The sequence below is a fragment of the Apteryx mantelli genome, unplaced genomic scaffold, assembly GCF_036417845.1.
Source record: "Apteryx mantelli isolate bAptMan1 unplaced genomic scaffold, bAptMan1.hap1 HAP1_SCAFFOLD_20, whole genome shotgun sequence".
Lineage (NCBI taxonomy): Eukaryota > Metazoa > Chordata > Aves > Apterygiformes > Apterygidae > Apteryx > Apteryx mantelli.
The window spans coordinates 15167646-15190252 of NW_027118553.1; the positions used below are offsets into that span (position 1 = coordinate 15167646).

Below are 22607 nucleotides of genomic sequence, written 5' to 3' on the forward strand. Positions count from 1 at the left end.
TGGGAAGCAGACCCAGCTGGACAGGGATCATCACCACTGATACTGCTGACACATGTCTGTGTTTGTGGATGATGCTCAGAGTGACCCCAGGGTGTTTGAAATGGCAGGAGATGTGTTTGGGTGGGCACTAGCTCCAGCCTGTGATGTTTCACTGAGGGTGCAGGAATCACTCTCCAGTGACCCTTCCCTGCGCCTTCTGGGTCTCCACTGCCTCTCTGGGGATTGCAGAGCCCTTGTTTCCCCATGCATACATGGGTTTACTGCTCTACCTTCTGGCTATTCCACCGTGGACCATCCCTCATTTTGTGAGGCTCCACTCAGAGAAAGTCCTGCTGCTGTGTGGATGTGCCTCCAAGAAAGCCACAGCACCCACTCAAAGGCTGCAGCCAGGAAATGCCTGCTGTGGCAGAGGGGGAAGGTACTGAGGAGCAGAGGGTCCATCCCCACAAGCTGCATCCAAACTCTCCTCCCCTTTGCTCCTGATCTGCTTTGAGTGTTGGAGTTCTGTAGAGGGAAGGCACCAGTCCACAGTGACCGCCAGCTGCCACTCTCACAGGAGAGGGGTGTGAGATCACACCCTGACTGTGGCCACAGGAGCTGAGCTCTCTTAAGGGACAGGGGAACCATGGTCTCACCCCACCTGTACTTGTCTGAGCCTGACTCTGTGCCCCTGAGCCCCCTTGGTGTCAAAAGAGACAGCGCCAAAACAGACACTGCAAAGGGAAACTCTCCTCATTGCTCTGGGGGCATCCTAGGGAGATTAGACTAGCGGGCTCTGAGGTTTCCCCATCTCTGCTGATGAAGGGGGAAGCCTGGCTACCTGCTTCAACATGGTCTCTGGGTCAGATTCGGGAGAGGGATTCCTGAGTAGAAGCAGGAAGAACCCAATTGTTTTCCTTTCAAAATGGATATAATATAGAAAAGTAAAACAAAATGACAGTCCATAGCTTTGACCGAAAATACCCTGGGGATGATGAGATGATGCACATGGGATGGTTATTGGCGCTGACATTCTACCAGCTGAATCAGTTTCCTCAGGGCATCCTGGAGCTCCTTGTTCCTCATGCTGTAGATGAGGGGGTTCACTGCTGGAGGCACCATTGAATACAGAAGAGTCATCACTAGATCCAGGGATGGGGAGGAGAGGGAGGGGGGCTTCACGTAGGCAAACGTGAGAGTGCTGAGAAACAGGGAGACCACGGCCAGGTGAGGCAGGCACATGGAAAAGGCTTTGTGCCGGCCCTGCTCAGAGGGGATCCTCAGCACAGCCGTGAAGATCTGCACGTAGGACAGCACAATGAAGACGAAACACCCAAAGATTAAAAAGACACTAACGACAATAAGCCCAACTTCCCTGAGGTAGGAGTCTGAGCAGGAGAGCTTGAGGATCTGGGGGATTTCACAGAAGAACTGGTCCACAACATTGCCTTGGCAGAGTGGTAGTGAAAATGTGTTTGCAGTGTTCAGCACAGCACTGAGAAAACCACTTCCCCAGGCAGCTGCTGCCATTTGGACACAAGCTCTGCTGCCCATGATGGTCGCGTAGTGCAGGGGTTTGCAGATGGCAACGTAGCGGTCATAGGCCATGACAGTGAGGAGATAATACTCAGCAGCGAACAAGAATACAACCAGGAAGACCTGGGCAGCACATCCCAAGTAGGAAATGGCTCTGGTGTTCCAGAGGGAATTGGCCATGGATTTGGGGACAGTGGTGGAGATGGTGCCAATGTCAAGGAGGGAGAGGTTGCGGAGGAAGAAGTACATGGGGGTGTGGAGGCGGTGGTCGCAGGCTACAGCTGTGATGATGAGGCCGTTGCCCAGGAGGGCAGCCAGGTAGATGCCCAGGAAGAGCGAGAAGTGCAAGAGCTGCAGCTCCCGCGTGTCTGCAAATGCCAGGAGGAGGAACTCGTTGAGGGAGCTGCTGTTGGACATTTACTCCTTTGCGGCACAGGGGAACTGTGCGAGGAAGAAGAGACATTGACAAGTTAGGACAGACTTCTCTGAGCAAAAAATTTCTCATAGCCTCCCCCAAACACACACCTTACTTCTCCTCATTTCAGTAGCACCAGCATTAGGCTCTGTGGCTTGAGCTCTGGTTTGTGCTGGCTGAGTATGCCATGAGGAGCAGGGGCCTCTGCCTGTGGGCTCCAGAGGAGTCAGCCCTGACCTACAGCACTGCCGACATAGCAACAGGGGTGACTAAAATTTACATTCCCAGTTCCAGTCAGACTTCATCCACTCATAATGCTGAAGGGATTTTCAGCATCTTCACTCCCACTTCTAAATAATGTGGGTTCATTAATAGTTTTAAGGCTTCTTTGCTTTTCTTTAGCTGACCCAGTCACACCTGAGGAGGATTCTTGGAGGTAGAAATCCTCAGCATTGCTGCTGCACTCAGAGTGAGCAGCTGTGATTCCCGAGAGGCAAAAGGATTCACTCTGGCTTGAGTGCAGAGGGAGCAGAGCTGGTCTGTCCATCTGCCTTGTTCCCAGATGCCCTGTGCTCGCACCTCGGAGGTGGAGGACAGTTGCACTTGCATTACCCGAAAAAGAAACGAAACTGTGGAGAGCAGAGGAATGCACTTGCAAAGTGCCCATCAGCACTCTTTCTGAGGGGATGTGAGGCAGGTCTCAGCCCTCCCCTTCTGGCCAGCAACACATCAGGCTCCTTCCAGCTGCCCACATCCAGTCACCCACCAGCATGTCCATGACCTCAGTAGCTAGTTGGCTTCTTCCTGGGACACCTAGATATCACGCAGCTGCAATGGGAGAGCTGTGTCCTTGTGGAGGGCAGCTTGCAGCCCAGCCAGACACCCCAGGGAAATGACTGAATGTCCTAAGGATGGGGTGTCATGACCAGAGACCTGCCTCATTCCCAGCCCCCCACACTGCATTGCCCAGACACCCACAGATTAGAGGGGTGCTTGGGCACCTCACTGTCAAGGACACGTCTGCATGGCAGGACCTACAGGATCAGTGTCTGAACTGCATCAGAAAGCCCCCTGCCCAGAGAGTCCAAGGGGAAGCACAAGGACAGCATGGACTGGTGGGAAACATGGAGCAATTCCATGATATTTGTGGAGAGGGAGGCAAGGACAGGGAGGGACAGAGGGGCACTCACAAGTGTGTCCTCTCCTGGATGTCCGGCTGCTGAGGAAATGACAACTCATGCCCTGGCCCCCCCAGCCTTGAGAGCAGAGGGCTGTGCTGGCTGGGAGAGGAGAGGAGGCGTTGTAGTTGACAGTTTCCTCTCACACTCTGACCATGACTCTGCTGCCTGGAGCCGTCCCTGCGGGGAGCTGTTTCTCTGTCCCCACGTCTCTCCCCTGTCAGTGCTCACAGACACCATCCCACCCGCTGGGTGCTCAGCTCTGCCCTTGCAGAAACCTCCTCGGCGAAGGGCTCTGCCCAGGGCACGTTCTTTTTTGCAGGTGCTATGGAGCAGGTGAGAGAAACCTTGCTGAGGCTGGAAAGGTGATGCTGGCTCTGTCCTTAGGCTGAGGGGTGCATGAAGGCATTTGCTGAGTCCCTCCCAGAACTGATCCTCTCTCAGTGTCACTGTTTTGGAGCCTCCGTCCCCTGTCTAAACCTGACAGATCCAATCCCATTTCACTCCACCCAAAGAGAATCAAACTGAAAGCACAGACTCATGACAGCTCCTTCCCTTTCATGTATCCCCTACCTTGACCTTCCTTTTGGAAAGGCCCCTCCAGAAATGTCCTCAGAGTGAGCTGGAGATGGGGGCAGCCCTGACTCATGCAACACCCTCTCAGCAGCAGAATGAACCTGCCCTGATCGGGGTCTCTCCTCCCACCCAGAGCTTCTCCCCGCAGTGCTGTGGGGAGCTCCCCAGGCAGGCTGAGTGCTGACCCTCACAGGTGGCAGAGTCACTGCCCCGGGCACACAGCACCCTGGGGCACAGGGACACTGCTCTGAATTACAGTCCATGCAGACGTGTGCACAGCCAGGCTTCACACCACTGCAGCCATCCCTGGAAGAAAGGAGCAGGATGCCCTGTCCCTGTGATGGTGTGGCAGGGAATCCCTGCTCTGAAGCATCTCCTCCTCCTCCTCTGAAAAGAAGAAGCTGGGAGAATGATCCTTAAAAAACTGCCATGGGGTAGGATGGGTTTAGAAGACCCGTCCAGGAACCTCAGTAGCATTGCCCTGCAGCCAAGGACTTACTGTGTCAAGGAGCTGTGAAGATTTCTCCCACAAGGAGCTCTCCTCTGGCCTCCCACTCCACACTGCCTTTCACTTCTGTCTTCTCTCATCTCATGTCAGCAGCAGCAGGCAGTGCCCGGAGCCCTGCTGCTCTTTGCAGAGGAGCTGCTCCTGGACACGGCTGTCTCTGGACAGTGCTGCCAGGTTGCCATGAGTTCCTTCTGTCCCTGAAGCCTGGCCCCTCTCAGGAGCAGGGGCCCAGCTGAAGTCCTGACTTTCTCTGTCCCTTGTGCTCCCTCCTCCTGGGAAATGTTCCCTGAAGTAGACTAAAATAATCACCTATTGTCCTTTTCTAAAGAGTGCGGAGAGACTGATTCCAATATTGCAATTTATTTCATCAGAGGATGACTGTTGATGAAAGGTGGAGATGTCCCACTCTGGAAGCCCCGTTTCCCTTCTCTTGACTAGGCAGGACACCTAGGCAGGGACAAGAAGGGAGCTCATTGACAAATGGTTCATGTGTTGATTCAGATGAGTCAGTCTGGGCATCTCATGCCTGTTTAGAAGCCCCTGGCATACAGTGGCATTCAGATCCCTCCCGTGAACCCCACAAACACACGGGAGGTGGGATTCTCCTTGCCAAAACTGAAGTGAGCACAACATAGAGGTCTGCCTGTGAGCTCCCTAAGATCCCATTGTAATCACTGGAGATGGAGGATGAGAGTCAGTTGCTCACACACAAACACCTGGTGACAGTTGAAGGGACAGAGGTGGTCCCAGGCATATGCCAGTGTCTGCTTGCTCTGATGGAGCCACTGAGAGACCTGCATCCTTCTAGAGCATCAGGTGGGGGCCAGGTGGGGAGTTTCCTTGGCCATCTGAAATGACATTAGATGCCTACTACAACTAGAGCTCCACCCACTATGAAGCTGGGACAGATGAAGATCCCAATGTTACAAACAGGTATGGTAATTCAGTGCAGACACTTGATTTCATGACACAGAAATAAGCCAGCAGGGCCATTTCAGATGCCTGGGGTGTCCAGCACAACCACATGTCTCTAGCACATACAGCATGGCACCTACAGGAAAACCATGCCCCTTTGGAGTGATTGCTGGGAAAATGCCCCAGGGCATTTTGGGGTTCCTACATGTGCCCAGACAAATGACAAACTGCCTTTAGGGAAAGTCCACCCCATCTACATCCATGGGTGCTGCATAAATGGGAGGCACATCACAAAAACAGCTCTGCTCTAGTCCCTGCACTCTCAAACCCTTCTAACTCTTTTACTCCCGCATCTCTTCTCACCCTGCCAGATGATATGAACAGGGACTAGGCTAACGATGATCTCAGGGTGGCTGGATCACAGGCTGCCCAGGCCCAGGGACTTCTTCACTGGCAGCTTGTCCTGCCTGGAGATTGGTTCAAGAAGTCTGCCACAGGCACAACAGTGCTGCAGAGTGAGCTCGGGCCACCAACACCTCTCCTGGCATTCCTGCACGGCCCAGCTCTGTTTCTCCCTGGCCTTGGGCACTGCAGGCTTTGCTCTCCTAGTTGGAACCTCCTTTCACCGTTACAGAGGAGCACAATGCCTAGTGCAGGACAACAATACAGTTAGGTAAATCATTCCTGACCCACCTGACTGTCTTCTGTGATAAAAGGCCTGCACTTGTGGAGGAGAAGAGAAGAGTGGATGTCCAGTGGACATCCAGATGGGCAGAAAGCTGGTTGGATGATCAAGCTCAGATAGATTTCATGAATGGGTCATGCTTGACCAGGAAGCCAGGGAAAGGTGGGGTATGAAGGGGACTACTCCACATCCTGTCCTCTTTGAAAACCTCATCAGTGGGGCAGAACAACACATGCATCAGGACAGGCAGAGACCTGACCGGCAGAGGAGTGACCCCAAGCAGAAGGCCCTGGACATTACGAGGGGTGCCATATGAGCCAGTGGCGCATGCTCACCACAAATGAGACCAGCTGCATACAGGACTGCATTAGGAAGAGCATGGCCACCCAGGCAAGGGCAGTTCTTATCCCCCTCCACTCAGCACTGCTGTGGCCACATGTCTGCAACAGTGTGTCCCAGTGTGGGCTGCCCAATGCTGGAGGAATGGGGAGCAACTGAGACGGTTGAGAGGAGATCTTCCAAGCAGTCGTTGGGGGTCTGAAGCACATGGCCTGTATGGAGAGGTTGAGGGACCTGGGCTTCTTTAGCCTGCTGAAGTGGAGGGTAAGGCCAGTACAGTAGAGCCTGTGACTGCCTGTGACAGGGTGGGTTCAGAGATGATGGAGCTTTTATTGGTAGTAGGAAGCAGCATGAGAAGGGGAAACAACCACAAAGTGCATCTTGAGAGGTTCAGACCGCACTTCACGTAACAAGAATGTCACTCATAGGGTAGTGCTGTGGTGCAAGAGGGCACCCAGAGGGACTCCGTGATCAGCCCCTGGCTTTGTGTTTCAAGGAACAGCCAGCAAGGACAGAGGGACATCACTTGAGGTAGGAAGATCCCAGGGTGAGAGCAAGGTGGGGAAGCAGGTTGGGTGTCTACAGGCTGCAGGGAAACAGGTGCAGCTTTGGGACAGCATAGGACAGCCTGTGCTGGAGATGACTGAGGGCAATGCCAAGGCTGAAAGCCTCCAACAGAACTGAGGTCTTTGTCCCCTTTGCTATGGCTAGTGTCTCTGCCACGGAGGCCTACAAGAAGATGAGGTTTCCTAACAGCACTGTGGCCTTGCTGCCTCCTCTCCTCCATGGAGCCCAGGAGGTGCCATGTTGTTGTCCTGCACTAGGCATTGCGTACCCCCCCACCCTGACACTGCCCCAGGAAGAGCCCTGAGCAAAGTGTGAGGAGAGGATCTCCCCACGCAGGGGCTGGCTGTGGGTCTTGGCCATTCTGCTTGATAACACACATCCAGGTTAACTTGGCATCACAGCCACCCTCACATTGCCTTTGCCTACCTGCAATCAGCGCCTCCAACTTTCTGCTCTAATCAGCCACCAGGGAGCCTTTGTTGATAATGGCCCTCAGTGGGACCCATTAACGCTCCAAGAAACTTGGGGATTTGCTTCTGACGTAAACTTCTTGAGAGGTTTCTTCAGTCTCCTCTCAGCATCGGAGGTTCATGGACTCAGCACCAAAGACACCCGAGGGGTCATTAAAATGAAAAAACCTCTAAGGAGCCATGCCTCTCCCCATAATTTTCTTCAGCTCTTCAATTCTTGTGCTGTGGCTAATTGGAGAGGTTTCAGGAGTGTATTTACAAGAGGAAGATTTCAATGAGCATCAAAAAAAATCCTGCTTTTAAAGGTTTCCTTATCTTTCAGCTTACAACCTAGAGTGATATCCACCTTCTCCAACTGATATTGATCCAGAGTGTCTCCTAATGAAGTCTGGACAGCTAGGAAAAGCAGCATCCTGGAGGTCAGACAGCCATGCAAAATATTCCTCCCCACCTCCCCAGCCCTGACAGTTCTCTCATCAGCCACTGGGGACTTCGATCACTCTTGTTCAAATCTAACCTTTTGCCACTCAAGGCTGCAGCTGAATTTTACAGCTCATGTGCACCAATTCCCACCTGCTTTCCTCAGAGAACTAGCTGCAAACAGGCACAGAAGGATTTGTCTTAATTGTGATCAAACACAAATAAACTTGAGTCAGTGTCATAAGAAGTAAAATACACTCCTCAACTGTATGTCAAGTCCAAGTTGCCTCCAGTGAGGTCCACGGTCTACAAGGAATAACCTCCTCGAAATGTTCTTGTCAAGTAAACAAGAAAGGCTGGATAGACACACAGTGGAGGAGTTGGTTGAAGAGACAGTCAGACTGCTGAAAGACAAGGCAAGCTTCAGATTCGCTCAAGCTCAAAGCAAGAACTAGATAGTTGCAAAGTCTCTAAATTATAAAGAGCAAGGGGAGGAGGAAGATTGGAAAACTATGGAAAGTGCTTATGTCCAGACCGTCTGATGCAAAGTTGACTGTAGAAATGATGAGTGTAATCCAGGAATGTGGAAATAGGTGAATGATTAGTGAGGATAAAATTACAGCATAACAGACAGAGCAGTGGTAACACAAGTTAAGGGGCAGATCAACATTTCTTCTCCTGAGATTCATGCCCTTCCTCAAAATTTCCATTACGTTATCATGGGAAAACACTGACTTTTTTAAAAATTATTCAGTCATTTCAGCTGATGAAAATGTTCTCATTTATTTGTTTTTTTAATGTTGAGAACAGTTCTTCACCCTTCCAGGCAGAGCTCAGGTTTCTAACCATAAACCTGCAGTGGCACTTGGAGAGGCCCCAGTGTCTCTGAGGCACCTGCCTGGGCCTGGCAGCTCTCACAGGGGACCTGCGGGAGACCAGAGCCCCTCAGAGCTGCAGATGGAGGCTGGGCAGAGGGGACCAGGGCACCTGCAATGGCACCAGCCACCCATGACCCTGTGACTGCATCCCACCACAGTTCTGAAAAATCTCTTTCCTTTTTACACAGAACGATAATGCAGAATCTCCCCAGAAGACTAGTGTACTGAAACAGAACAAATCAAGAAAGTCAATAAGAGCACAAAAAAATGAAAAGGGGGAAAGTTTAACAAAACATTTTTTTCCTTAAATCGTTGTCTTAATTTCTTTCTTGTTTCATTTTTAATGTCCTTTCCTAAACTTTTCTGTTATAATCAGGCCTACACCACTAAACAGGATATTGCTGTGTCTCACACAGAGCCCGGTGCTCAGAAGACCACCCCCTGCCCAGGGCTGTCCGTGCCACCCCTCACTCTTTGCACAGAGCACGTCGCACTCTGAGGTGTTGGGCTCTCTCGACTGATAAGGAAAGCAGGGTGACCAGCTTCAAGGAAATGCTCTATTTTTGGGTGGCCAAATTTGCACAAATCTCAACATACCCATGTTAAAGCAATGTTTTAAAGGAGTCTCTAAAATATCTTCAGTGCAATGATTGACAAAAAAAATTCCTCTTTTCCAAAACCTCACACAGTTTTTACCATTGCCAAATATTTTTTCTTCCTTATTCATTGGTAGCACCATGTTCATACACTACAGGAATTAGTCTGTCTATGCGAGTGTTAACATATATAGAGAGAGATACATTCTTCATCAAAATACATTTGCTGGCAATCCTCTGCATGGAGAAACTTTGTTCTGAGGAATTACTTCATTTAAATGGACATGTTTCAGATCTCTTCTTCTGCCTCTCTATTCTTTCTTCTTCCTCTGCCTCTTCTCTCTTTTCAGAGCACTCCAGGGAAAGGTGCACTGAATCACAGCACTTAGGGTGGGGGAGACCTCTGGACATCATCTAGTCCCAACCCCCCTGTTCAATGCAGAGGGAACTAGATGAGGCTGCCCAGGGGCTCCCCGCACTTATGCACTGGCCACAAAGGTGCTGAGAGTGCGCTCCATCCACTGTGCAGGCCATTCATCAAGATGTTAAACAGTCCTGCCCCACATGTTGATCACTGAGGGATGCCGCTACTAACCAGCTGCCACTTGGAACTTGTACCACTGATCACAGTGTTTCAGCCTGATGGTCCAGCCAGTCTTCCACCTGCCTTATGGTCCATTGATCCCGAGCAGATCTCCACAATTTGCCTCTAAGGAGACTCTGGGGGACTGTGCCAAAGGCCTCGCTAAAGTGAAGGTTCACAAAATGCCCTGCTTTCTCCTTGTGCACAAAGCCATTTATCTGATGCTAGAAGGCAATCAGGTTGGTCAGACATGGCTTCTATTTCCCTTGCTCAACCCATGCTGCCTCTTCCAAGTCTTGTCCTTCATAGGCTTGGAGATGATTTCCAGGAGGATTTGCTCCATCCCCTTCCCAGGGACTGAGATGAAGAGGGCCAGCCTGTCATTCCCCAGATCCTGCCTCTTGCCCTTCTGGAAAATGGGTGTGATGTCTGCCTTTTCCCAGTCATCAGGAACCTCCCTGATTACCCTGACGATCAACAGCAGCTTTGCACTGGCTGTAGCCACATGTCCTTGAACCCTGGGGTGCTTCCTGAGCAGATGCTTCCTGCATCTTTGAGCTCCTTGTTCCTCATGCTGTAGATGAGGAGCTTCACTGTCAGAGGCACCACTGCGTACAAAACAGTCACCACCAGATCCAGAGCTGGGGAGGAGACAGAGCGGTGCTTCAGGTAGGCAATGAAGACAGTGCTGACAAACAGGGAGACCACGGCCAGGTGAGGCAGGCACATGGAAAAGGCTTTGTGCTGGCCCTGCTCAGAGGGGATCCTCAGCACAGCAGTGAAGATCTGCACATAGGACAGCACAATGAAAATGAAACACCCAAAGCCTAAACAGGCAGTAACCACAATATCCCCAGCTTCCCTGAGGTAGGAGTCAGAGCAGGAGAGCTTGAGGATCTGGGGAATTTCACAGAAGAACTGGTCCACTGTGTTGCCTTGGCAGAGTAGCATTGAAAATGTGTTTCCAGTGTGTAGCACCACATTGAGAAAAGCACTGGCCCAGGCAGCTGTTGCCGTTTTGGGACAGGCTCTGTTGCCCATGAAGGTCCTGTAGTTCAGGGGCTTGCAGATGGCAACATAGCAGTCACAGGACATGACAGAGAGGAGAGAAAACTCTCTTGTAAACAAGAAGACAAACAGGAATAGCTGGGCAGCACATCCTGAGTAGGAAATGGCCCTGGTGTTCCAGAGGGAATTGGCCATGGATTTGGGGACAGTGGTGGAGATGGTGCCAATGTCGAGGAGGGAGAGGTTGCGGAGGAAGAAGTACATGGGGGTGTGGAGGCGGTGGTCACAGGCTACGGCTGTGATGATGAGGCCATTGCCCAGGAGGGCAGCCAGGTAGATGCCCAGGAAGAGTGAGAAGTGCAAGATCTCAGCTCCCGTGTGTCTGCAAATGCCAGGAGGAGGAACTCGTTGAGGGAGCTGCCGTTAGACATTTGCTCTGCCTTGGTTCAGGGCACTATCCAAGGAAGAAAAGGCACTGACAGGTTAGAACAGGCTTCTCTGAGCAAAAACCAGTCCACTCCTCATAGCACCGCCCATATTGCTTCTCCCCTTTGCCTTCATTCAGCTCCCTTTCCCGACCTCTGGCTCATGCTGCATGCGTAGTGCCGGGACCTCTGCCCATGGGCTGTACACGAGTCAGCCCTGCTCCGCTGGGGGGTGAAAATGGAGATGTCAGACTGCCCTGTGCATTTGGTGGGCATCCCTGGGGATGGGCACCATGAGCTGAGTGAAGGGGATTATGTCCCGTGACTCAGTGGCAATAGTCTCTTTTTATCCTTGTGAGAGACAAATACAGCACTCATGGCAGCTGTGTCTGGAAGAGAAGGTCCTTCTGAGGGATTCATCTCTCCAAATCTTGCCCTCCTCAACAGAAGTGTCTGTGGATCAATTGTCGGAGTGGGGGGACGGACCCGGAGTAACGATGAGTCTCAATATGAGTATGGTCGTTCTCCCTTTATTAGAGCTTACACAGAGTATATATAGACAAGCGATAAGCATGTACTAGCAATAGCTGTATGATTGGTTTACAGTCTGTTCATGCGCCTAAGGCGAATACACGATTGGTGCATTGCTGTTCCCGTGTCGCCCCCTCCTTGACTTGTTTACCACTACTTGCCTTCCCCTTCTGTAATGGTCTAGGAATGCTCAAGGACAGTTCACATAGCTGCAGGGATCCTCCCTCTATTGTGAAGACAGGATTGCTCACTTCTAAGAGATCATGCCCCTTTTCACTTAAGCATTCTTCCACAATTCCCCCTACTTGTTTTTGAGCAATCCAGGCTTGGTTCACTACTTTCAGCAGAGCTTTCTTAATACAGCTTAATACTACACATAAACACAAACCTATAACTACAAGGATTATCAATATGCGTAAGCCTTCAGTAAGCAACCCTATTAGCCACTGTGGTAGATTTCCAAACAGGTTAGTTAGCCATCCGTCTAAGCATTAATAAGCGCGGCACTACAATTACTAGCAGGCAAACTGCTGTTGCACCTCCCCCTGCTATACTCAGGAAATTCGCTTTCATCATAGCCGGGGATTCCTACTAAGCAGGTTCTAAAGGGTTGCATAGCAGAAGCTAGCGACAGACAAAAGGCTTGTGGCCCTGTTTTGTTCGCCCAGGTAACCCACATATTTTGTCTGTGTTCAATCTTGTGGAGAGTCATTGCCACTGGGAACAGTATTCCCAGAATCAGGATCTCTGTCTTCTTGTTCGCTAGATGAGCCATGATGAGTCAAGACAGGCTTCACGTTCTTGCTGGGTACCCACACTGGACCACGATCTGTGGAGACACACATATAACCTCGACCATTAAAGACAACAGGGGCGGGCCCAATCCGTATTCCGGAGACTGGATCCCGATACATTACTTTAAACTGTGGCAACGTTGTTGTATTATTAAACTTAAGATTTTGATGGTGAATGATTACCGGGGGTTCCTCACGGTCACCCATGAGACAAAGATAATTCAGGGTGAAGAGCGCACGGTGCAGCCTCTGCTGTGCGTCCGTCTCCTCACCTTTTTGCTTTCTGAGATAGTCTTTTAATACTAGATGGGTACGTTCTACTAGCCCTTGCCCTGTAGGTGAATGTGGAATTCCCATAACATGATCAACCCCCCATCGAGATAAGAATGTTCTAAACTTTTGGCTGACATAGGCAGGCCCAATCATCCGTTTTTATTCGCTCCGGTACGCCCAATATGGCGAAACAAGCCAACAGGTGTTTGCACGCATGTTGTGCCTTTTCTCCGGGTAATGCAGTTGCCCATATCATTTTTGAAAAGGTATCAATGGTCACATGTACATACTTTAACCGACCGAATTCTGGAACATGAGTGACATCCATTTGCCATAATTCTAGAGCTTTCAGCCCTTTTGGATTTACCCCAAGCCCAATGCCTGGGCCATGGTTCCCGCATCTTGGGCAGGCCTGTACAATGCCTCGGGCCTCACTCTCTGTTAAACCGAATTGTCTTCTTAGCCCTTTTGTGTTCTGGTGGAATGTGTCGTGACTCTGTCTAGCTTGCTGGAATTTGTCCATAGGGGGTAAATGACACATGGAGCTAACCAGGCTGTCAGCGATCTGATTGCCTTGTCCTAGCCCTACATCTAACTGGTGGCTACGAATGTGGATAACGCAGCAAGCTGCTGTTCGTTGACCCAGCACAGAGCGCAAGGTGATGAACAGACTTCCCAACCTCGGGTTAGATGTTTCCCTTATTAAGGCGTCCTCCAGTCGTGGTACTATCCCTGCTACATACATTGAGTCAGCCACCACGTTTAAAGGAGTATTCAGCCAATTGGTTAGAGCCCAAACTACCGCAGTTAATTCTAAAGTCTGAAGGGAATCCCGTGGCTGTCCCTCCATGACGTGTTGTTTCCATTGCTCACCTTCTTTCCACACGCACACGGCACGTCGCAAGCGCTTACCCGCATCCGTGTAGACAGTAACACCATCTGAAAGGGGTTCCCTACTTACTTTGGACTTTTCTATCCATTGATTTCACTGTAGCACCTGCCATAACTTTCCCTGAGGCTGACACGAATGTACCTTACCACAGAAACCTAACAGAGCATTTTGTATGTCCACAGCATTGTGGAGCCACCACTCTAGGTCAGCCATGTTAACAGGTATACTGATATCGTTCGGCTCTTGACCACTGATCTCTAAGATTCTTGATCGCCCTTTGCGTATCAATTCCCCTACTGCTTCGGTTCAGGTCTGGATACTCGTTTTTGGTTGTACACTCAAAAATACCCACTCCAAGATGTTAAATACATCTCTGTGACTTTTGCTTTTGTCAGTGGCATCTGGCAGAACTGGGGAGGGAGGCTCCTCGCTGCTATGTTGCCACTGACAAATGACTGCGTATGGTGAGTCTTTTCCATTACATATGAGTAAGGATATGGGCAGGCTTAGAAGGCGTCGCGAGGACCACGATAGATGTAATTTGTCCGTAATGCGCTGCAATACCGCCTGTAGTTCAGGTGTCATGGTAATCTTGTTCGCAGGATGTGTGCCTCGTAGCAAAGCCGTTAGGGGTGCAATATCAGTGTTAGAGATACCAACACAATGCCGCACCCATTGGATGTCTCCAAGTAAGGTTTGAACGTCATGCAGGGTGCACAATCGAGTTGCAAGCTCCGTTTTCTGGGGTCGAATTTTTGACTCTGCGAGGGACCATCCAAGATATTTCCACGGAGCCGTGCGCTGGATCTTTTCTGGTGCGATGACAAGTCCCTTTGTCGATAGAATGTCACTTAATTGTGTTAATGACTGTTCTGTAAAAGACTTTTCCTGGCAGCAGAGAATGTCATCCATATAGTGATAGATTATGGTGTCTGGCCATTGGTTTCGAAGTGGCTGCAATGCCCATGCGACATAAAGTTGGCACAATGTCGGTGAGTTTTTTCATTCCCTGTGGCAAAACAACCCACTCATAACGCTCTGCGGGCTCGGCCTTGTTTATTGTTGGCACAGTAAAGGCAAAGCGTTGTGTATCTTGAGGATGTAACGGAATGGTAAAAAAGCAGTCCTTCAAGTCGACTATCAGTATGTGCCACCCGTCTGGCAGCATATTAGGTGATGGCATCCCGGGTTGCAACGTTCCCATAGATTGCATCTGTTCATTGACTTTGCGGAGGTCATGCAAAAGTCGCCACTTTCCGTTCTTCTTTGGGATGACAAAAATAGGTGTGTTCCATGGACTAACAGAAGGCTTGATGTGTCCGGAGGCAAGCTGTTCGGCGACCAGTTCCTTGGTGATTTGCAGTCGCTCCTCATTCATGGGCCACTGGTCCCCCCTGTCCCTCAGTTCCAGCGTTTCCAGTTTTTCTGACAGCTGTTCAAACATTTGTAATAGTTGAGCCGTGGACGGCTTTGTCCCCATGGGGGTGGTAGGCGAGGCTGTGCCTGACGACTCCGGAGATAACAACGTCAGGGGCTCCCGCCATGACCTTGGCGGGGCTGTGCTGCCCTCCCCCGGTACGGGCGGCGACGAGGGCCCTGGGCACGGCGCACTGCCGGCTCCCTCGGGAGCAGACGGAGGCAAGGGCTGCGGGGGGGGCGGTGGCGGAGGGACCGACGGTTGAGCTCGCACCACCTTAACCTCCTTCTTGTCCTTGTCTCCACCCTCGATGGTCTTATGCCACATTGTTTCTCCGAAATCTCGCCATTCCGATACGGAAAATAACAAGTGTGTATCCGAAAAAGGTTCCCATTGCTGCCCCAGTTTAATCAACCTCTGTAACTGCTTCACCGGTGCGTCAATTCCTCTCTTGGAGAGTATACCGGCTAGCAAGGTGGCCGCGGCATCTGCTTCCATGCCGCTGTCTGGGAGACGGGGCGCGACCCCGGACCGTGTCTGGCGGCAGCCTTGTTCTGCCAGCACTTCCCCCAGCCCCTTCTATCCCCCACTCCCAGTCCTCTCGCTGCTTACCGCAGTCACGGACCATCAGCCGAGGTCAAGCCTCTTGGTAGACGCGGCAAACCGTCCTCTGCTACCAGATGTTGGAGTGAGGGAAGGGACCCCGGAGTAACGATGAGTCTCAATATGAGTATGGTCGTTCTCCCTTTATTAGAGCTTACACAAAGTATATATATCGACAAGCAATACGCATGCGCTAGCAATAGTTACATGATTGGTTACAGTTTCTGTCCATACGTATAAAGCGGATACATGATTGGTGCAAAGTTGCTGATTGTGCTCCATCGACATTTATGGACCCTAGTTCCGTCCAGACTTGTTTACCAGTTTCATGAATACCTTCTTTTGTAGTGCTCAAGGCCGCTATACGGCCAGTTCAGCAGGCCTCAGCAAGTTCGCTTGCCTTGGCCTAGATTCCTTCCTCTACCCCGAAGACGGGATTGCTCATCCCAATCAGATCATGCCCTCTCTCGCTTAACCATTCCTCCACATGTGTCAGCTTGGGGCAGGCTGCTCTGTCACTGGAGCTGCCTGAGGATCCTCAAGGCCAGGACTCTTGTGCTGTGCTGGGGAGAGGGGCTGCCCAGAGGGGCTGCAGGCAGCCAGGGTTAAGGATCTCCTGGTGATGAGAGCAGTGGAGACATGGAGTGAGTGGCTTCCATTTCCTTGTGCCATTGCTGGCCCCCAGCCCCCTGGGGGCTGATGGGGAGGCTGACACCCCTCTCTGCCCCCCACGACCTGCTGTGCCCTTCAGAGGTGCTGGGGCTGTGGTGTGAGTGCCGAGAGCTCTGCAGCCCCCTGTGGTGGGCACTGCTGTGGGGCCACCCCAGCTTGGGCTGCTCTGCTGGGTGGTCTGGGGAGAGGGCAGGGGAGGTGCGGAGAACCAGGGAGGGTCTGGGCTGAGCTGGAAAGGACCCAGGAGAGGAAAAATGCCAGCAGGCAGCTACTGTGTGTGAACGGCAGTGTGGGAGCACATGGCCATGTGCTTGCAGGGCAAATGCAGGTCTCCTGGGAAAGGCACCAGGGCATGGCGGGTGCAGGAGAGAAGAGCCCAGGTTGTTCCCTGTGTTGCATGGACACACTGGGGAAGCCGCCCCAGGGCCATCGCCCCACACCAGCCCCTCACATCACCCCTTTCCAGCATTGGCTGCTCACAACAGCTGCGGGGTACTCCATGGCCAGCTCCACTGTCCTCCAGGTCTCCGTATCCGGACACAGAGGCCTTGCACAGCCTCTCTTCTGCACCACACCCCAGCACATCCCACAGCACGGCTGTCTGCTAACACCCCCATAACTGGGAGGCCTCAGGCAGAGCTTCCCCTGGAAAGCTGAGGCAAAGAAGACATTTAATGCCCCAGCCCTTTCCATGTCCAAGGTCTCTGGTGCCAGCTCCAGCTGAGTTCTGCCTTTCCTCACTCCATCCCTGCATGCACAGAAAAGGTCTCAATGATCCCCCTGGGCAGCCCATCCTCCTTCCACCCTTGTGCACTTCCTGCCTGGCACCCTGAGTGCTGGTTCTGCTGCCAGGGCAGAGGTGGAGGATCCCCCAGAGCCGTTCCTCAGGGAGGTCCCCAGGGAAAAGCTGTGCCCAGACCCAGACCCAGACCCAGACCCAGCATGGCCAAGGGGAGCTGCCCTCTCCCCACCCACCCTGGCAGTGCCAGACCCACCTCAGCCCCCTCCTGAAAGGCTCCAGCACAGCCCTCAAGGGAGCTGGAGCTGCCTCTCCTAACTGTGCATCATAAAATCTGACCCAAGTGGCTGCCCTCACTTTTTTGTCCAACTAAGACTCTGCGTGCAGTGTTAGCTGAGTAGGGGTCCAGATCGGAAGCTCTCCTTTCACCTTTACACTGGCTGTCAGGCAAGTGTTGCTGTGGATATATGGTCATGTTTGGCACCTAAAATCCGCTCTGGGTGCTGCTCGGGTCCCAGCATCCCTTTCTAAGGCTTTCTTGACTGTAGTGTGGAGGCAGGTTCGAGGTCGAGATGGGGAGTCAGGTCAGCAGGATGGGGACAGGGATAGGTCCGGACGTGAGAGGTGCAGGGCCAGGCACAGGCATGTCCACAGCATAACTCAGGCAAGGCTCCAGCCTGTGATCCTTCCCTGAGGGTGCAGCAATCACTCTCCAGCGACCCTTCCCTGCACCTCCTGGCTCCCCACTGCCTCTCTGGGGATTGCAGAGCCCTCCTTTCCCCATGCGTGCCTGGATTTAGTGCTCTACCTTCTGGTCACTCCACTGTGGACCATCCCTCATTTTGTGAGGCTCCACTCACTGCCCACACCAGGCACACGCTGTCGCTGGAGATCCCCTGAGCTCTCCTGGGGGCTCTGATTCCCCTCCACAAGGATGGGCATCTCTCATCAGCACTGTCACCTGTGGGACAACCCCAGGCAGGAAATTCAGAGACCATTCACCAGCTCCACTGGCACTGGTCACCAACAGATTAACACTGCATCCAGCCCTCAGTCCCTAACAGATCACATGTAGACTCTGAGCTTGTCCCCTGCATCCCATGGAGGTCACAAGCAGAGCAGCAGGCCCTTCTATCGTGCAATGTCTTTGGGTGTATTTTCGACTCTGGCTTCTGAAGAAAGGCCAGACTTCAGGCACGTGATGGAGGGGATCCCCTTTTATTATAGCAATGTTCTTGTGCAGACCAGGTCTGGCCTAAATGCACTCAGTGCCTGGTCCTGCCTGAGCTCACAGGAATGCACAGGGAAGCACAAACCTACCACCAGCACGTTACAAGAGCACTGAGCACTGAGGCCATAAAAATGCATCAGAGCAAGGCAGGGCAGTGTGGAAATGAGGAGAAAAGCCCTGACAAGAGAAAGTCCTGCTGCTGTTGGTGGACGTGTCTCCAAGAAAGCTGCAGCCCCCAAGTGAAGGCTGCAGTGAGGAAATGCCTGCTGTGGCAATGGGGGAACGGTTCTGAGGAGCAGAGGGTCTGTCCCCACAGACTTCGTCCGGACTCTCCTCCTTTCCACTCTCACTCTGCTTGGAATGTTGGAACACTGTAGAGGGAAGGGACCAGGCCACGCTGACAGCTGGCTGCCACCCTCACAGGAGAGGGGTGTGAGATCATATCCTGACTGTGGCCACAGGAGCTGAGATCTCTTAAGGGACACGGGACCCACGGTCTGGCCACACCTGTACTCGTTGGAGCCTGACTCTGTGCCCCTGAGTTCCCTTGGTGTCTGCACCAAAAGAGACACTGCAAAAGGAAACTCTCCTCATTGCACTGGGGGCATCCAAGGAGCTCAGACTAGCGGGCTTGGAGGTTCTCCCATCTCTGCTGATGAAGGCAGAAACCTGGCTTCCTGCTTCAACATGGTCTCTGGATCAGATTCAAATGAGAGATTCCTGAGGACAAGTGGCACAAAGCAAAATATTTATTTCTTTTAGGATAAGGTAACAGAGAAAAGTAAGCGAGAAAGACAGACATGAGCAACACCTAGCTATGTTGTCAAATACCCTGGGAATGAGGAGCAGATGCGCATGGGACAGCTATTGGTGCTGACATTGTACCTACTGAACCAGTTTCCTCAGTGCGTCTTTGAGCTCCTTGTTCCTCATGCTGTAGATGAGAGGGTTCACTGTTGGAGGAACCACTGAGTACAGAACAGCCACCACCAGATCTAGAGCTGAGGAAGAGATGGAGGGGGGCTTCAGGTAGGCAATCATTGAAGTGCTGACACACAGGGAGACCACGGCCAGGTGAGGCAGGCACATGGAAAAGGCTTTGTGCCTGCCCTGCTCAGAGGGAATCCTCAGCACAGCAGTGAAGATCTGCACATAGGACAGCACAATGAAAATGAAACACCCAAAGACTAAACAGGCACTAAGCACTATAAGCCCAATTTCCCTGAGGCAGGAATTAGAGCAGGAGAGCTTAAGGATCTAGGGAATTTCAGAGAAGAACTGCTCCAGAACATTGCCTTGGCAGAGTGGTATGGAAAATGTGTTAGCAGTGTGTAGAATAGCACTGAGAAAACCACTGGCCCAGGCAGCTGCTGCCATTTTGGCACAAGCTCTGATGTCCATGATCGTGCCATAGTGCAGGGGTCTGCAGATGGCAATGTAGCGGTCGTAGGCCATGACAGTGAGAAGACAATACTCAGCCAAAACAAAAAAGACAACAAAAAATATCTGGGCAGCGCATCCCGAGTATGAAATGACCCTGGTATCCCACAGGGAATTGGCCATGGATTTGGGGACAGTGGTGGAGATGGAGCCAAGGTCAAGGAGGGAGAGGTTGAAGAGGAAGAAGTACATGGGGGTGTGGAGGCGGTGGTCGTAGGCTACAGCTGTGACGATGAGGCCGTTGCCCAGGATGGCAGCCAGGTAGATGCCCAGGAAGAGCGAGAAGTGCAAGAGCTGCAGCTCCCGCTTGTCTGTGAATGCCAGGAGGAGGAACTCGTTGAGGGAGCTGCTGTTGGACATTTGCTCCCTTGGACTGTCCAAGGAGGAAAAGACAGTGACAAGTCGGGAGGGAATTCTCTGTTCAAAGCTCTTTCCCTCTCTCACAGACACCCCCACCAACACACACGCGCACACACATGAACACACACACACACACACACACACACACACACTGCTTTACTCATGTCTGGACTTCCAATTTGTGCTGGTTGAATGTGCCATGAGGAGCAGGGACCTCTGCCCACAGATTCCAGGGGGGTCAGCCCTGCTATAATGCAGAAGGGTGGTTTAACATCTTCACCTCCAGTTCTGAGGCATTTTGACCACAGAAGCAACAGCTTCACTTTTGGGGGCCTTGTTTGTTTGTTTGTCTGCTCTGCAGGGTAGGAATATGCAACATTTCCACTGCTCTCCGTGTGAAGACTAGTGAGTCCTGAGAGGCAAAAGCCCTCCCTGTGCCCTAGGACAGGGCCGGCACACTGGTCTCCACATCAGTCCCATTCCCAGCTGCCTTGGGCATGCACCTTTCTCAGCTAGGGGACAGTCTCAACCACAAGTTACCCTTAAAGGAAACTGGCCTCTGCTGACAGTGGTGGCCACTTGCAAAGCGCAGATCTCCAAACTCACCTCTCGCTCAGTTCACATGTCCCAAGAGTGATGGAGAGGGTGGGACACAGCACATAGCTCCAATGATCAGAAGAAGGACTCTGTGACGTGGTGCTGATACTGAGGGAGCTTTTGACACCCAGTTTCTAGGCAAAAACACAGTGCTTATTTCAGCTGCCCACATGCAGCCACCCGCAGCAGCATTTTCATCTCCTTAGCACCTCTGTGCCTTCTGCATGGGGCAGTCAGCTGTCATGAATGTCCAGTAGAAGAGCTGTGCCCTCCTCGAGGGCAGCACACAGCTCAGCAGCACACCCCGGGGAGGGTGAAGTGTCTGAAAGGTGCGGTCTCCTGAAGGACACTCAGCTCATTCCCCAGCCCCACACACTGTGCTGCTTTGAGCCCCAAAGGCAAGAAGGGGTCCTCATCCTCTCACTCCATTGCAGACAACTCTGCAGCAGGAACCACAGGGTCTGGGGCAGACTCTGTAGCAGCAAATTTCATCCCCAGAAAGCCCAAGAGCAAGAGCAAGAGCGGCCCGGACACGGGGAGAAACAAGGAGCAACACCTTGGTGCTTCTGCCTAGGGTGGCAAAGACAGAAGGAGAGAGGGACACTGAGGAAGGTCTTCCCCTAACCCACCTGTGCATACCACCTCCCAGATGGAGATATCGCAGGGTGGTCGCTCTCAGCCCCTTTGTCATGTTTTAGGAAATGGGCAGGTGACAGGAAAGCTGCTCCTCTGCTCTTCTGGGGCTCTGGCTGCCAAAAACTCAATTCCTGTCTGATATCCCATGGCCTTGAGGGCAGAGGGCTCTTCTGGGTGGCAGAGGAAAGATGAAGGAGGCTTGCTCAGGGGAAAGCACCTGCACTGCAGGGGCTGGCAGAGAACCGCCTGCACCCCGACCTCACATGAGGTGTCTGGTAGCACTTTCCTCTCACTCTCTGACCATCTCTCTGCTGCTTGGAGATGTCCTTGCTGGGAGCTCTTCCTTTGTCCCCACACAGGTCCCATCCCACCCACTGTGATCTCAGCTCTACCCTACAGAAACCTCCAAGCAGCAGGAAACTGCCCAGCGGCATCCCTCTGTTTGCAGGTGTTAAAGAGCAGACCAGAAAATCTCTGATGAGACTGGCAAGGTGATGTTGGTGCTGTCTGTAGGCTGAGGAGTGGTGAAGGCACTTGCAAACCTATTCATCCTTCAGTGTGATGGTTAAGATCTTAGCCCCTTGTTTAAACCTGACTGCGGCATTTCCATTCCCACCATGCAGAGACAAGTCCTCTTGAGATCTCCACTCTCAAAATGTCCTCCTGGTGAGCTGGAGCTGTGAGCAGCCCTGACCCATGCAGCACCCTCTCAGCAGGAGAATGAATCTGCCCTGCTGGGGGTTGTCCCTCTCACCCAGAGCTTCTCCCTTTAGCACTGTGGGGAGCTCCCCAGGCAGGCTGAGTGCTGACCCTCACAGGCAGCAGAGTTGCTGCCCCAGGCACACAGCACCCTGGGGTGCATGGACACTGCTCTGAATCATAGCACTGGTCAGACCTGGATGCACTCCCTGGCTTCATATCCCTGGAGCCATCCCTGAGAGAAGGGAGCAAGATCCCTCGTCCCTGTGATGGTGTGGCAGGAAATCCCTACTCTGAAATATCTCCTCCTCCTCTGCAAAGGAGAAGCCAGCAGACTGATCCTTTAAAACCCTACCACTCACGGGATAGCTGGATTCAGAAGATCTTTCCAGGAAGCTCAGTAGCCTTGCTCTACAGCCAGAGACTTACTGTACGAAGATCTGTGAAGATTCCTCCCACAGTGAGCTCTCCTCTGTCCTCCCACTCCACACTGCCTTCCGTGTCTCTCTGCCCTGTCTCATCTCATGTCAGCAGCAGCCGGCAGAGCCTGGAGCCCTGCTGCTCTTTGCAGAGGAGCTGCTCCTGCACACAGCTGTCTCTGGGCAGTGCTGCCAGGTTACCATGAGTTCCTTCTGTCCCCAAAGC

General features: G+C 52.3%; 1 pseudogene; it reads right to left on the reverse strand.

The window, feature by feature from the left end:
- Positions 1 to 996: 996 nt before the first annotated feature.
- LOC136996051 (olfactory receptor 14A16-like) overlaps positions 997 to 22607 on the reverse strand; it is a 48121-nt pseudogene continuing 26510 nt past the window's right edge.